The sequence below is a fragment of the Stigmatopora nigra genome, chromosome 16 (assembly GCF_051989575.1).
Source record: "Stigmatopora nigra isolate UIUO_SnigA chromosome 16, RoL_Snig_1.1, whole genome shotgun sequence".
NCBI classification, from domain to species: domain Eukaryota; kingdom Metazoa; phylum Chordata; class Actinopteri; order Syngnathiformes; family Syngnathidae; genus Stigmatopora; species Stigmatopora nigra.
Window position 1 is genome coordinate 1252320 of NC_135523.1, and position 14259 is coordinate 1266578.

Here is a 14259-nt window from a genome sequence, read left to right on the forward strand (position 1 = left end):
TAAGTACTGTTTAATATCTAAGTACTGTTTAATATCTAAGTATTGTTTAATATCTAAGTACTGTTTAATATCTAAGAACTGCTTAATATCTAAGTACTGTTTAATATCTAAGTACTGTTTAATATCTAAGTACTGTTTAATATCTAAGAGAGACATTTAATATATAAGAACTGCTTAATAACTAAGTACTGTTTAATATCTAAGTACTGTTTAATATCTAAGTACTGTTTAATATCTAAGTACTGTTTAATATCTAAGTACTGTTTAATATCCAAGTATAGTTTAATATCTAAGTATTGTTTAATATCTAAGTACTGTTTAATATCTAAGTACATTTGACCAGCGACCAAAAGACCGGCAACCAAAAGGGACCAAAAGACTGGCGACCAAATGTCCGGTCACACTTCAAAATATGTGTAACGCTATGATAAGAGCTTTTTCAAACTTTTGCAGGTCTGTAAAAGGGCGGAGTCACCAAAAAATAAAACAATCAACAATTATGTGAAAATGGTTGCCTCACAGCTCTGGGGTTCTGGGTTCAAATCCAAGACAGTCCAACTGTGTGGAATTTGCATGGTCTCCCTAGGCTTGCATGGGTTTTATCCGGGTACTCTGGTTTCCTCACACATTCCAAAAACATGATAGGCTGATTGGACACTCTAAATTGCCCTTGAGTATGTGAAAACGGATTGTTATCTGTCTTCTCGGGTCTTGCGATTGGCTGGCCACCGATTCAGGGTGTTTCCATGAGCTGGGATAGACTCTGACAACCCCCATAACCCTTGTGAGGTTAAACTGGTTCAGAAAATGGATGAATCTGAACCAACCAGAACACATGACATATTTTTTTGCTGCTCCCGTGACGATGGCGGCTAGCGGCGAAGCTCTAGTGGGATCAAAAGTTCCCTGCCGGTGAGTGACAGGCAGCAGCAGACATTGTCGGCGCTGGTCAATACAAAGCAGAAAACAGCAGTCGGGATCGATAAAGTGCTCCCGGGCGACTGGCGCATCTGGATGAAAGAGTGCGGCAAGCTGGAAATGACAAAAGGCGGCTCCCACCAAACATGGTGACAAACGACAGCCGCTGTAAAATGGCATATTGGCCTAAAAATAAGCTTTTTGTTGGTTTTATTATCGTCCTTATGTAGAGCGGTTGGTGTTATGATTGGCTGTTGGAATATGTCCAAAAAATGTGGATTGACAGATGTTCAAGGACGAAAAATTTGAAGCGCAAAAATTTGGGTAGAATATTCATTACGTACGATCATAACTACGAAAAAGCGGATATTTTTTGGCAATATTTTTATTTTTACGCAATATTAACAAGTTATCGATTCCTACTCGGAATGATTGTGAGTGCAAATGGTTGTCTCGTCTCTCCATCTGTGTCCTACGACTAATTGGCGACCATTCTATAGTGTTTTCCAGCTAGGATTGGCTCAAGCACCCTCTAACCCAGACACAATAGACGATATTAAGATGAAAATATTCAATAAGAACGAATAAGACTTTAATTTTTATTTAATATCCAACGATATCCCTTCAAAAATGACTTTAATTCCGTCATAAATTACCATTAAAACAATAAAAGACAAACACGTGACGCCATTCTTCCAAATATCGGACGACGTACGGCGTCCATAAACGAGACCTTAATTCGATTTGCGCAACGTTGATTTCCAGGCGCTGGGAACAAACATGGCCGCTGTCGCCTGGCCGGCGTTCAATGTTAATGGCGTGATTAGCGCTCCCCTCGCCGCGGCCATTTATTGTGGCCCATTAAGCGTGTGCCGCTATGCCCTGCTGACTCAGACGCACTTAGTAACAAACAGTATTATTAAAATGGCTATCAGCGCCAAAATCTATCACGGGAAATGGCCTGTGAGGTCATAGCGGAGTGGACCCCCGAGTGGATTGCCTGAAAGGGGAGGCTATAAATCCACATTCACGGCTTATTAGGGAGAACTGGCAACTTTTGCGTACAGAGCGCTGGCCTTGAAATTTGCACTTGCTTTTACTCGGGTTACAATGTCCTCCCGCTACGACGTTGGGACTTTGCTATACTTTGTTTCTGCTTAGCTAGTAAGTAGTACGGGTCTGGGTTTGCTGTTTTTGGACTACTTTTTTCATGAGGTGGGACCGAAGAAGACGGCAGGGACCAGAGAAGACGGCAAGGACCGAAGAAGACAACCAGAACCAAAGAAGACGGCAAGGACCGGAGAGGACGGCCTGGACAGGAGAAGACGGCCTGGAACGGAGAAGACAACCAGGACCAAAGAAGACAACCAGGACCAAAGAAGACAACCAGGACCAAAGAAGACAACCAGAACCAAAGAAGATGGGTGGGACCAAATAATTATCACGATCAAGTCAACGAACATCATAAAAAACGGAGAAAGAAATTGATTCGTTGGTATAGGTGCGCTGGGTCTGGACCCAAGCTAATCTGCAGTGCAAAAATGCCATCAAATTCATTTTTTTGTAAAGATATAGTTCAGCGGTGGGCACATTTTTGGGCCCTGGGGGGGCTACATTGACTAAAGAAATGTGACAGATGGGCGGGGTCAGCACAAGATAGGATACATATAAAAAAGTGCATCCGTTAACAGTACATATGAAAAAAAAACAAGAAAAAAGGACTAAAGTTTTAACATACTCATCATTAAAGTCAAAAGTACAAAGTACAAAGTAAAGTAAGTAAAGGAATGTATTAAGAAATGTTCAAAGTCATTTAGAAAATAATATAGGGGCTGTAAAACACCAAAAACAAATAAGAGTGGACACAGCTACTGCTACTGGATTCCCCATGACAGCGCCATCTTGGGGAAAAAAACATTCAACATGCCCCTTTTCGTACAGGTATTTTAGTCCTCAAGATATTTGGCAACCAAGAACCTGGAATTTAGGGACATTGACAATGTAGACCTAAAAAGTCTTTCTACCTCCCTTTAGACTTTACAATGCTAGCCCCTCCCCCTTACATTCACTCCCCCAAAACCCTAATTTCTCCTTCACTAGTACCACATCTTAAATAATCCAGACTAACGTTCTAACCCAAGCAAAATAAACACAATCTAAAACATCAAGTGACATTTTCCGATCAATAAATTCAACGAGTTGCCCTTTACGTTTACAGCTGCATAACCCGATTAACAAAGACTTCCATCATCCGGCCAATCAGACGGCTTTTTGCACACAGCAGATTTGATTGGACACGATCTTAAAACAGCGATAATTGAACCGATGAGCCGTATAATGCGGGTGTAGCATGTTTTTTTTCGCCTAGCAACCGTACCCATGGTTTAGCATTAGCGTTAGCTCATGACTATGATGAATTGCCCGTGGCTTATCAACCAGAAGCTGGCGCTAGCGTGCAGCGGCGTCTGAAGATGGCTTGTCAGTCATTCTGTCAATGCTTTTTCAATGCACACCCTTTTCTAATCCCGTTGTGCTTCCGATGGGCTTTAATTCCGTCACGGAATATCTGGAGGTAGATTTAGCCGGGCCCGACAGTCAGTTTTGATCTAAGCCTGACAGACGCGTGTCGTGTTGAAGCAATCTGCTTTATTTGGTGACCTTTTTGGTGTAATATGAAGGCGTTCCTTAGAGATTCCAAGAGTCTTTATGAATAAGGTCGCGAAGGAAGAAAAGCTGACATACCAATCTTGGTTGTGGGCTCAGACAGAAAAAGAAGTATGGGATGGTAAAAATTCCACAAGGTTTTAAGCAGATTGTAATGTGATTCAATTTAAAGGCCTTGGATCGATTTTGTTCTTTTTTTTCCATTCATTCATCTTTTATATGGACCATCCTTGAAAGAGTTCCTGGAAATAAACCCAAATATATTCAGGCAAAAGGTAGACGACACCTTAGACCAGGGGTGGGCAAACTTTTGGGCCCGGGGGAGGCCATATTTGACTTTAAAAATTTGAGAGATGGGCGTGGTCAGCAGAAGATAGGATACATATAAAAAAGTGCATCCGTTAACAGTACATATGAAATATAAAGAGAAAAAAAGGACTAAAGTATTAACATACTAATCATTAAAGTCAAAAGTATAAAGTACAATGTCAAGTAAGTAAAGGAATGTATTAAGAAATATTAAAATGTCATTTAAAAAAAGATAGAGGGGCTGAAAAACACCAAAAAATAAATAAGAGTGGACACAGCCACTGCCACTGGATTCCCCATGACAGCGCCATCATGAGGAATTAAATAACAATAAAAAAACATTATTTGGACAACTTGAACGGGCCGGATTAAAAAGCCTAGCAGGCCAGAATGTGGCCCGCGGGCCATAGTTTGCCCACCACTGCCCTAGATTGGTCGCCAGTCAGTTTTAGGACACACAAAGAGAGAAAGACAACCACTCACACTGCCACATAGTGGGAATCGAACCCAGTTAGGCCAAAGTCAGATAGAAGAACCACAGATAGTCCAAATTTTAAATACATTACGAAATTTTTTTTGTATTTTTGGAGGTCTCAACTAATCTGACATCAACTCCATTTTGGTCACATATTGAACTTCTATTTTCTTAAAATATTTCTATTTATTTAGTTTTTTAAATGAATTTACCCCCTTCACCACCTTAGTGGATCTACCCAATGGTCATGGCTAGTTCCTGGGTTGACAACACTACCACCTTCAGTAGATGATTGGTCTCTGTCAGAGAAAACTCTTGAACGGAATCTCCGGTTTAGCATTTGATGGCAAAAAACAAACAAATATTTCTGTCAAAAGCCACCTTTTGTTTCTCATTGACGCGTGTCTTTTCCAGATGGGGAGCAACTCCGTGAATTTCCCCTTCACCTGCTGTATTGTCACCCACCTGTCAATCATAACCACAGGCGCTGTCGGTGACTGACGTGACAGCTGGATCACTGAGTTCATACTAGGTTTTTCTTTTTTTCCCGTTTTTTTTCTCATGGGGGGGTTTCCCTCCTGTTGAAGGTAAAATGACTCCTGTGATGTGCTAACGACTGTAGACAAAAGTCAAGGCAAAGAAAGAGAAAGAAACCGACTTTGACAGGCAAACTATGACGTAAAAATGTGAAAATCATATATTAGAGATAAATTGGAAAACTGGGAGTGGATAAGTTTTATTAATGGACCCTATTTATTAAACTAAAAACAGTAAAAACCTGCTGTAAAACCCAAACTCATTAAAACTACTCAGTATCCTAAAACTGATACTCCAAAAAAATACTGAATATTATTATCAATACTACATCAGTCCATCAGTCATGGTTTTTGACCCAAGTATCTAAGTACTGTATAATATCTAAGTACTGTTTAATATCTAAGTACTGTTTTAAATCTAAGTACTTTCTCATATCTAAGTACTGTTTAATATCTATGTACTGTTTAATATCTAAATACTGTTTAATATCCAAGTACTGTTTAAAATCTAAGTACTGTTTAATATCTAAGTACTGTTTAATATCGAAGTACTGTTTAATATCGAAGTACTGTTTCATATCTAAATACTGTTTCATATCTAAGTCCTGTTAAATATCTAAGTACTGTTTAATATATATGTACTGTTTATTATCTAAGTACTGCTGGAACCAGCTCTCAAAATTATATTTATGAGAGAGTTTTATATCTAAATATATACTGTTTTCAACATTACTTAGATATTAAACAGTACTTAGATATTAAACTCACTCATCAATATAATTGTGAGAGCTGGCTTCAACAGTAAACTCTCTGTCACCATTTAACTGGCGACCAAAAGTCCGAGCACCCCCTAGCGAGCCCTAACCACATCTTAAAATCCTCCTCCCAAATCATGACACCCACCAAAAACCTCCACCCTCATAATAAAAACCTTTCAACCCACATAACTCCAAATAAACCTGAACACAAACAATTCTGTACAACCCCTCCAAACCCCCTGACCCATACCACCCACCACATGAACCCTTACCGGACATATTGACATCAACCAGCAAAGCTACTCAAGGGCAGTTGGGAGGCTACGTGGCCCTTGATTGCCGCCATATTGACCCAAAAAAAAACATCCCAAGAGGGCCATAAGAGCTTCAAGACCACTTTTTGTACAACCACCAGGTGATTGCATCTACACCTCCACAGGGAACAATCGGACAACCCCCCAACCCTCACACAATTTATAGTAGCTCCTCCCTCCCATTTTAACCAGTCCACATTTAACCCTGCCCATGTTCTTACATCTAGTCCAGAACTAAAACTATTTCATGGTCAAAAAACACACAAAATCCGCCGACTGTACTGATTGTTGGGTTTAAATCCTTTTTATGTCCAAAAGCAAGGCAGGAACAGAAATAAACTGATCAGCAGAAGGACAGAATGCAGCTAATTTAATCTCCCGTGGGGAAAGAAACAACAGATCGATTGATTTTTTTTCCTGAGTGCAGCTTTCCCATCCGGCTAAGCAATAATCTCGATATCAATTAGACGTTCCCGTGTCGTTTCATGTTTTTGCTTTTTTCTCCCTTTCGTAAAATGTCAATCAGCAAACCTGAAAGCGAACACATTTAGCTACAATCGACATCTGAAGGAATGACCTTCATTGATTAAACACCCGGAGATGATTCATCCTTTTGCTGTTTTTTGATAAATAGAACGCCGATTTAGCCTTTTAAGGTGGAGGCTTTCTGATTGTTGTAGTCACACACTAAATTGGACTTAATATATCTGTAATTAATCTAAATGAGACATTGGCGTTCAAATTATTGGGAGTGGGAAGGGCGAAAGTATCGAGCAATACAATTATGGTTGCTAATTTATGAATATGTGTTAGTATCTGAGAAAGAACTCATCATTTGAGAGGTTACAGAGTGTTCATATTGCCCAAAATCTGAAAAAAACAAGTTTTTTGGTGTATCCATACATGGACATGGATTTACAATATAAATATAGATTTAAAAATATTTCAAAAAGCTGCCAAAATATATTATAAGTGAGGGATTTGTTAAATTGACTGCATCCAACTCATATTAAGGCATATGTTTTGGTTACTACATATATTTGATTACCTATTAACTACAAAGTAAACATAAACCAAAATATACTATTCCACAATTGATCTATATTACCTTACTTTGCATTAAGATGACTTCAGAATAAAAACAAGCCTTCATATGTTTACATATTTCATCCACTTTATATCAAGACATGATCATATTAGCATATAACAGCTGGTTCCTGTAAATTATCATTGGAAACAATGACAATTCCCCCCTGTTGAATGTACTCTGTAGATGCCCTCCTGTTTAATGTACTATTTAGATTCCCTCCTATTTAATGTATTCTGTAGATTCCCTCCTGTCATAAGTACTATTATGAAAAATGGAAGGTTTAAAACCCCCGGCAGGGACCCCTGTGGAACCCCTATTTATGGGAACAGCCATTTTTAAAGGCCAGATTACTGCTGGCCTGCTGTTCAGCCAGTGGATTAATAATGTAAAATGCATATGTGTATATATTTGTGTAAATGTGTTTTATATATATATACACACATTTAGACAGGGACATTATGATCTTCCTTGCGTAATAATGCAGAGGAGAGTCCGTTTGGCACTTAACGGGTTGGTGTCGGCGGCGGCCATGCTCCAACACAAAAAACAGCATCGCGGCAAGACTGATGAATCGCTTTGGTTGTTTGAGCTGCCCCAGCCAACGCCGCCAATAATAAATTTGCGTCGGCCGGCAAAGCGCTTTTCGGAGAGCTTCCGTGTCAACATTCATTAGCATTTAGACATGCGAGCGCAAACGTTTACTTAGCAGATTAGATGAACGAGGGCCAAGCGTCGCGCTCTCCGAAACAGTCAGCGGGGATTAAGCTCGGTTTACGGTGAGAGGGGAAGCGTCGGGAGTCGGGAGCGACGTTAAGCCGGTTTTGCTTACCGTGCGATCGATGGGGAGTTTGAAAAATCCGGTCACTGGGACATTTATTTCTTTTGCTGGAGTCGCAGGTTGTTTGTAGTCATGGATTTTCGGAAAAGTGCAGAGGTATTTGGAAGCCTTCATTTATTTTTGCTGGAGTTGTATGTTGTTTCCAGGCAGATATCTGAAAAGTACAAAAAAATGGAAAGGAATTAGTACAATTCAAGAAAACAACCTTTGGCTTTCATATAAGAGCATAAAAATATTAAGCAAATCAATAATTATCTCTCTTAGATATGAAACTCTCTCATGAATATAATTTTGAGAGAGAGAGTTTCAAATCTAAGAGAGAGAGTTTCATATATAAGTACTGTTGAATATCTAAGAGAGAGTTTAATATCTAAGTACTGTTTAATACCTAAGTACTGTTTAATATCGAAGTACTGTTTGATATATGAGTACTGTTTGATATCCAAGTACTGTTTAATACCCAAGTACTGTTTAATATCAAAGTACTGTTGAATATCTAAGTACTGTTTAATATCTAAGTACTGTTGAAACCAGCTCTCAAAATTATATTCATGAGAGAGAGTTTAATATCTAATTTTTTTATGTTTTGAACAGTACTTATATATTAAATACTCTCTATTAGATATTAAACTTTCTCTCATGAATATAATTTCAAGAGCTGCTTTCAACAGTAAACTCTCTGTTACCATTTAACCGGCGACCAAACGTCCGGTCACAGTGTTTTATAGGCTGAGCACAGTACAGTGAAAACAAGAATGACATTTGCTGTCCTTTGTCATTGTTTTAGGCCAAAACACACTGTCCAATATCTCTCTTGGTAGGTCAGCCCAACTCATCTTAAGGTCGGATGTTATCTACAGTATTCCACAATAGTGACAATCTTGTACTTCAGGACCTCATCTTAACAAATCCATGGCCAGTTTTTGAATAATGATGTGAACTCGGGCACTAATTCACTCGCACCTCTTTTACTTGAGAGCGTGAAGAAATCCCACGGGCGCAATTTGCACTTGACTGATTCAATTATCGGTGATGGATTCGGGAAAGCATCGAAGCTAAACGCTCCGCAAAGTCCACACACCATGTTTGTTTTTGACGGGAGCTCTTAATTAAAATTTCTGTTGACTCCACATTCAAATATTTGAATCCCCGGCTAAAAAACAATCATGGAGAAAACCACATCGGTCATAAATCACAGTCGGCCATTTTGCAAAAACGGCAAATGATTGCAATACCGTGTCATGACCTCTGTAATTTTTTTTGAACCGCCATCAACTGATGTGTTTCGCCCTTAATTAGTTCATCCATTAAGGCCGCAAACGGGTTTACCGACAACGCCGCCGCGCCAAAAAAAATAAATTGAGGTTGCAACCGAGATCAGCAAAGTGTGTTATTTCATCACCGTACTTGTCTAATAATTAGTCCGAACATGGGGGGGATGTCATTGCGTGTTATTTTATTTACGGACCAACAATAAGCGGCCTACGCGGTCTCCACGGCAACCCGGGAATTAAGGAGCCGGCGTCCCTCTCTTTGCAGAAAAAAAATAAAACAGAACGTTAATGCGGCGTCGTTATCGTGGCTGCTCTTAAAAGGTTTGTTCTGTGCAAACGCTAATCCCGTTAGCGTACGATCAAACGACGTGTCGGCGCTTCATTAACGAGCGCTCATCAGTGACATCAGTGCGCGCAAACAGTCATCCGCCGCCATGTCACCGTTTCAAAGGCAAATATTTCCCAATTTCATCAGCCATTGCCGTCTTCAAAGACTCACTTTGCTTGGAAGGCGTCTTTGATGGAATAAAAGCGGTTGGAGAATCAAACCATTTCGGAAGGGATTTTTCCTTACAAGGGTTACAGAGGGTGCTGGGGCCTATCCCACCAGGTGGAGGACAGTCAATTATACCTTGGGGTCAAACAGTTTTTGGGGGTTGGGTCTATAAAGGTCTCTATGGTATGTCATGAAGAATCAGACAATTTTGGCATCAACAGGTTGACTTCAAATTAAAATGGTGGACTTCCTCTGTATTTTCGGGCATGGTCTCCAGAGACTTTTTTGTGGATCTAGTCCCGATAAATGCACCTACTAAATTTCATGCTGATAAGTCAAACAGATTTCAGGGGCTGGATTTTTGAAAATGGAAACCCTACGAACCAAGGCAAATTCTGTCCGAAATGGTTGACTTCAAATTAAAATGGTGGACTTCCTCTGTATTTTCGGGCATGGTCTCCAGAGACTTTTTTGAGGATCTAGTCCTGATAAACACACCTACCAAATTTCATGCTGCTAAGTCAAACAGATTTCAGGGGCTGAATTTTTGAAGTTGGGAAATGTACGAACCAAGGCCAATTCTGTCCGAATTGGATTACTTCAAATTTAAGTGGTAGACTTCCTGTACTTTTTCAAGCATGGCTTCCAGAGACTTTTTTGTAGATCTAGTCCGGGTGAACATATCTACCAAATCTCAAGAGGCTAGGTCTAAAGGGGTTCGGGGGCTGGATTTTCAAACTTCGGCAAGGTAGATTGTGATGAACCAGACAAATTTCAGAATTAAATGTTTTCCTTCAAATAAAGATGGTGCACATACTGTACCTTTTCAGGAATGACTTTTCAAGGTCAACTAGACTTTGGGATCTGGATTCTTAAAACATTGGAAGCTGACCTTGGAACATAGACCCAAAACTGTCAGCTCCATATATATCCGACTATTCTAGGTCTTCGGACATATATTTTTAGACTGATTCTGATTTGAGATAAAACCACCAAATATTGTGGTTACATAATAAAACAAATTCCCTGAGGCTACATTCATATTTATTTTTTTGTGAGTTCAAACATTTCCAGCAGAAGGTATGGATAGGTTTTGGATCTCCTCACAACAGACAAATCTACCAAATTTCACGTTGCCAGAGTGAAATCCAGCTTCGGGGCTAAACGATATTCTCTGGATGAAGAGGAGGAAACCGAGAGAGGCCTGGGGGGGAGGATACCTCTCCCCCTATCTCCCTCCCTCCCGAGAAGGAGTCTCACAAGGAGCGAGAGTGTAATTGTTCCTGGAGAGAACAAGAAAATGGAAGAGGAGCGAAGAACGGCGCCTGGCAAAAGAAATGAAGAGCGAGGAGGCGGTGTCCACGTCTTCAAAGCGACTCCACAGAAACCCGACGTTTTACTTTTGATTTTTTGGGATGTTTTTTCATGCCAGAATCATCACCTCCCCTCCCCCAACAGAGCAACCGTACGACGTGGCATCTTAATTGAAGAGGTGCGATACATTTATCTACTATTAGATTAGAAAACAGTGCCCTCAGGTGGAGGGATGCGTTACTACAGATGGGCAGTGGCATTTCATTTAGAATCGGAGAAATACGAACTAGATCTATTTGTCGGTGCTAAAGGTTGAGATTCAAACCCCGTAGCGATGTAGCAATCGTAAAAGGCCGCGTTTGTGTTTGTTTTTTATTAAAAAGCTGCTGGCGAGGAGTGACGGATTACAATGTGCGATGGAGCAGAGTTTGATTTGATGCGATTGGCTCATTTCCAGGGCCAGGACTTGCTGTTTAGCCAAACAAATCATCATGTCATCATACGCACTGGGAATGTGACTGGGATTGATGGCAAGGAGGGGTTTTTTTTACACAAGGCGGGTGTGCTAATCTCTGTCGTGTTCTTGTGGTTTTGCCCTGTTGGAGGAGATGTTGGTCGTTGAAGGATGGTTGTATTTACTTAGACATTTTAGATTTGTTTTTTGACTAAAATAGAAGGCATGTTCATTGGAGCGTAGTGACTTGAGACTAGGGAAGGCGTGTCCTTTGAGTGTAGCATCTTGAGACTTGTCCTTGTGTCTTGAGAGTTTTTTGTGGGTCTATCTTTGGTAAATGTCTTGACCAAATTCCAGGTTGGAAAGTGAATTTTAAAATGGTGAAAATCGGTTAAAAGCGAGTAAATTAGGACCGAAATGTTTGTTTTGGCCAAAATGCCAAAAAAAATCTGTATTTACGGGGATAAACTTGAATAGTTTTTGGTAGGTCTACTCATGGTAGATGTGTATCAAAAATGAAGTTGCTGAATGGATTTTATAATATCCCCAAAAGGAGGGAATTGTTATTTAGACCAAAACGTGAAAAGTTCAGTTTTTGTTCAGGTATATTAACGTTTTTTTTTTTTTTTTTTTGGTAGGTCTACTCATGATAGAAGTGTATCAAATTCTAAGTTGCAAGTTGGAACTGGATTGAAAAACTGAATTTTTTAATCACCGAAAAAGCGTAAAAAATAGTTATTTTGACCAAAATTAGAAGTTTCCTGTTTCTTTCCAGGTACAAAATTTGAAAAATAAAACATATAGGTCCATTTCTCATAGATGTGTAAAAAATTTAAAGTTACTAGTTGAAACTGGATTGAAAAACTGAATTTTTTAATCTCTAAAAAAGCGTTTTTTTTTATTTATTTTGACCAAAATTAGAAGTTTCATGCTTCTTTCCAGGTACAATTTAAAAAAAATATATAGTTCGACTTGTCATAGAAGTCTGTCAAATTTGGAAGGAAAACTGTATTGAAAAACTGAATTCTTTAATCTCCAAAAAAGCATAAAAAAATCATTATTTTAACCAAAAACTAAAAATCCTCTACTTCTTCCCAACCCATAACCCCTTAACAATATTTTCCCTAGTCCCCAAGTCTACCAAATTCCAAATTACTAAGCAAAACCGTCTTCCTCGTCTGAACTTTCCGAAAAAAAACACATTCAGGGAATTACTGCATGTTTTGTGTTATGTTAGCGCTCCATCAAATGAATAATAATGAAGTCTTTTCCATAATCTGAATACCTTTCTGGCACGCAGGTGATATCGGACAATGACGCGGGGATGAGAAGTGCGTGCACTCGTCGACCTCCCGCCCGTGTTTGTTTCCTCGCGCTCTGATGTCCGTAATGAATTCGCCGCGGCGGTGGCGGCGGCGTCGAGCCGCTAGCGGATCAAAAAGAGCACCTTCCACTCATCCAACGCGCCGCCCGTCATCCGCGCACCAGGTGTTTTCCGTCGCCCGTCCGATTTAGGCGAGAATGTCCGAAAAAATGCGGATAAAAATAAAATAAAACCTTCTGTGCACGCTAATGAGGGGAACCGATGCTGAAGCGTATTCAAAGGGTTGCCATGGCGACGGCGGTGCTGCGCTAGAGTCATGACCACAAGGGTTTAAGATGAAAAAAAAATGTCAGCAGGGATGGGAGAGCAACTAGGAACCCGACTCTATCGCGATTCGTTACCGAGTTCTTGACTTTATGGGAAAAAAAGCATAGTCTTATGGGATGCTATGCCTTTATATCAAATTAAAAGCTTTTGTTGTCATCAATATAGTATAAGGGAATGGGTGAAATATCATTCATAAAAAGGTGCTCTTAAATGAGTCAAAATGGTTAAAAGTTTGCACTTTGATGGCCCATGTTTGGAAAAAAAAGTCTTGAACTGGCTCTTGATAGTTTATGGCAGGCATGGGTGGCTTTGCAGAGGTGAAAAAGGCATATACATATGTGAAAAAGTTGAATGGACGGGGTTGGGATGGTGTGGGTGGGTGAGGTCAGCTTTTGGCATTAAGCATTGACCAGCATTGACTGACTGAGCTGACTTACAAACTTGAAGCAACGGGGGTTGGGCTGTAAGAAGCAGGTGATGCCAATCCACTGATTGCACTCGCAGGACACTTAGTATTGCAGAAAGTTTCCTGTTCATGAAAACCTGCATTTTGTGGAATAGTTTGAAAGTCTTATAGGATGTTATGCCTCTATATTAAATCAAAATCCATTTTTGTCATCATTACACAGCTGTGTAGAATGAAATGGGTGAAATATCTTTCAACAAAGGTGCTCTTAAATGAGTCCAAATGGTTAAAAGTTTGCACTTTGATGGCCCATGTTTTCAATAGGTCAAAAAAAAAGTCTTGAATTGACTCTTGACAGTTTATAGCAGGCAGATTTTTGTTTTGCAAGCCATCGGTTGAACAATAGGTAAGAAGGTTGAAACGACGGGGGTTGGACCACTGTGGGTGAGGAGGGGAGAGCTTTTGGTTTTGAGAAATCTGGCCTGGATCGTCCGAGCTGACAAACTTGAACCAACGGGGGTTGGGCTATGACGAGCAGGTAATGCCAATCCACTGATTGCACTCACAGGACACTTAGTATTGCTCTTTATGAAAACCAACATTTTGTGGAATAGTTTGAATTAAAACCCTAGTCTTATAGGATGTGACAACTTTATATCAATTCAGATTAAAAGCCTATGTTGTCATCAATATACTATAATTAATTTGATGAGTTATCATTCATAAAAGGTACTTTTAAATGAGTCAAAATGGTCAAAAGTT

General features: G+C 39.8%; 1 long non-coding RNA gene across 1 annotated transcript in view; it reads right to left on the reverse strand.

Moving 5' to 3' along the window:
- Positions 1-14259, reverse strand: part of LOC144209273 (uncharacterized) — a 57618-nt gene that overhangs the window by 22228 nt on the left and 21131 nt on the right. The window contains exon 2 of the long non-coding RNA XR_013329069.1: positions 7894-8056. This is a non-coding gene — a long non-coding RNA (uncharacterized LOC144209273). The remainder of the gene's footprint in view (positions 1-7893; positions 8057-14259) is intronic.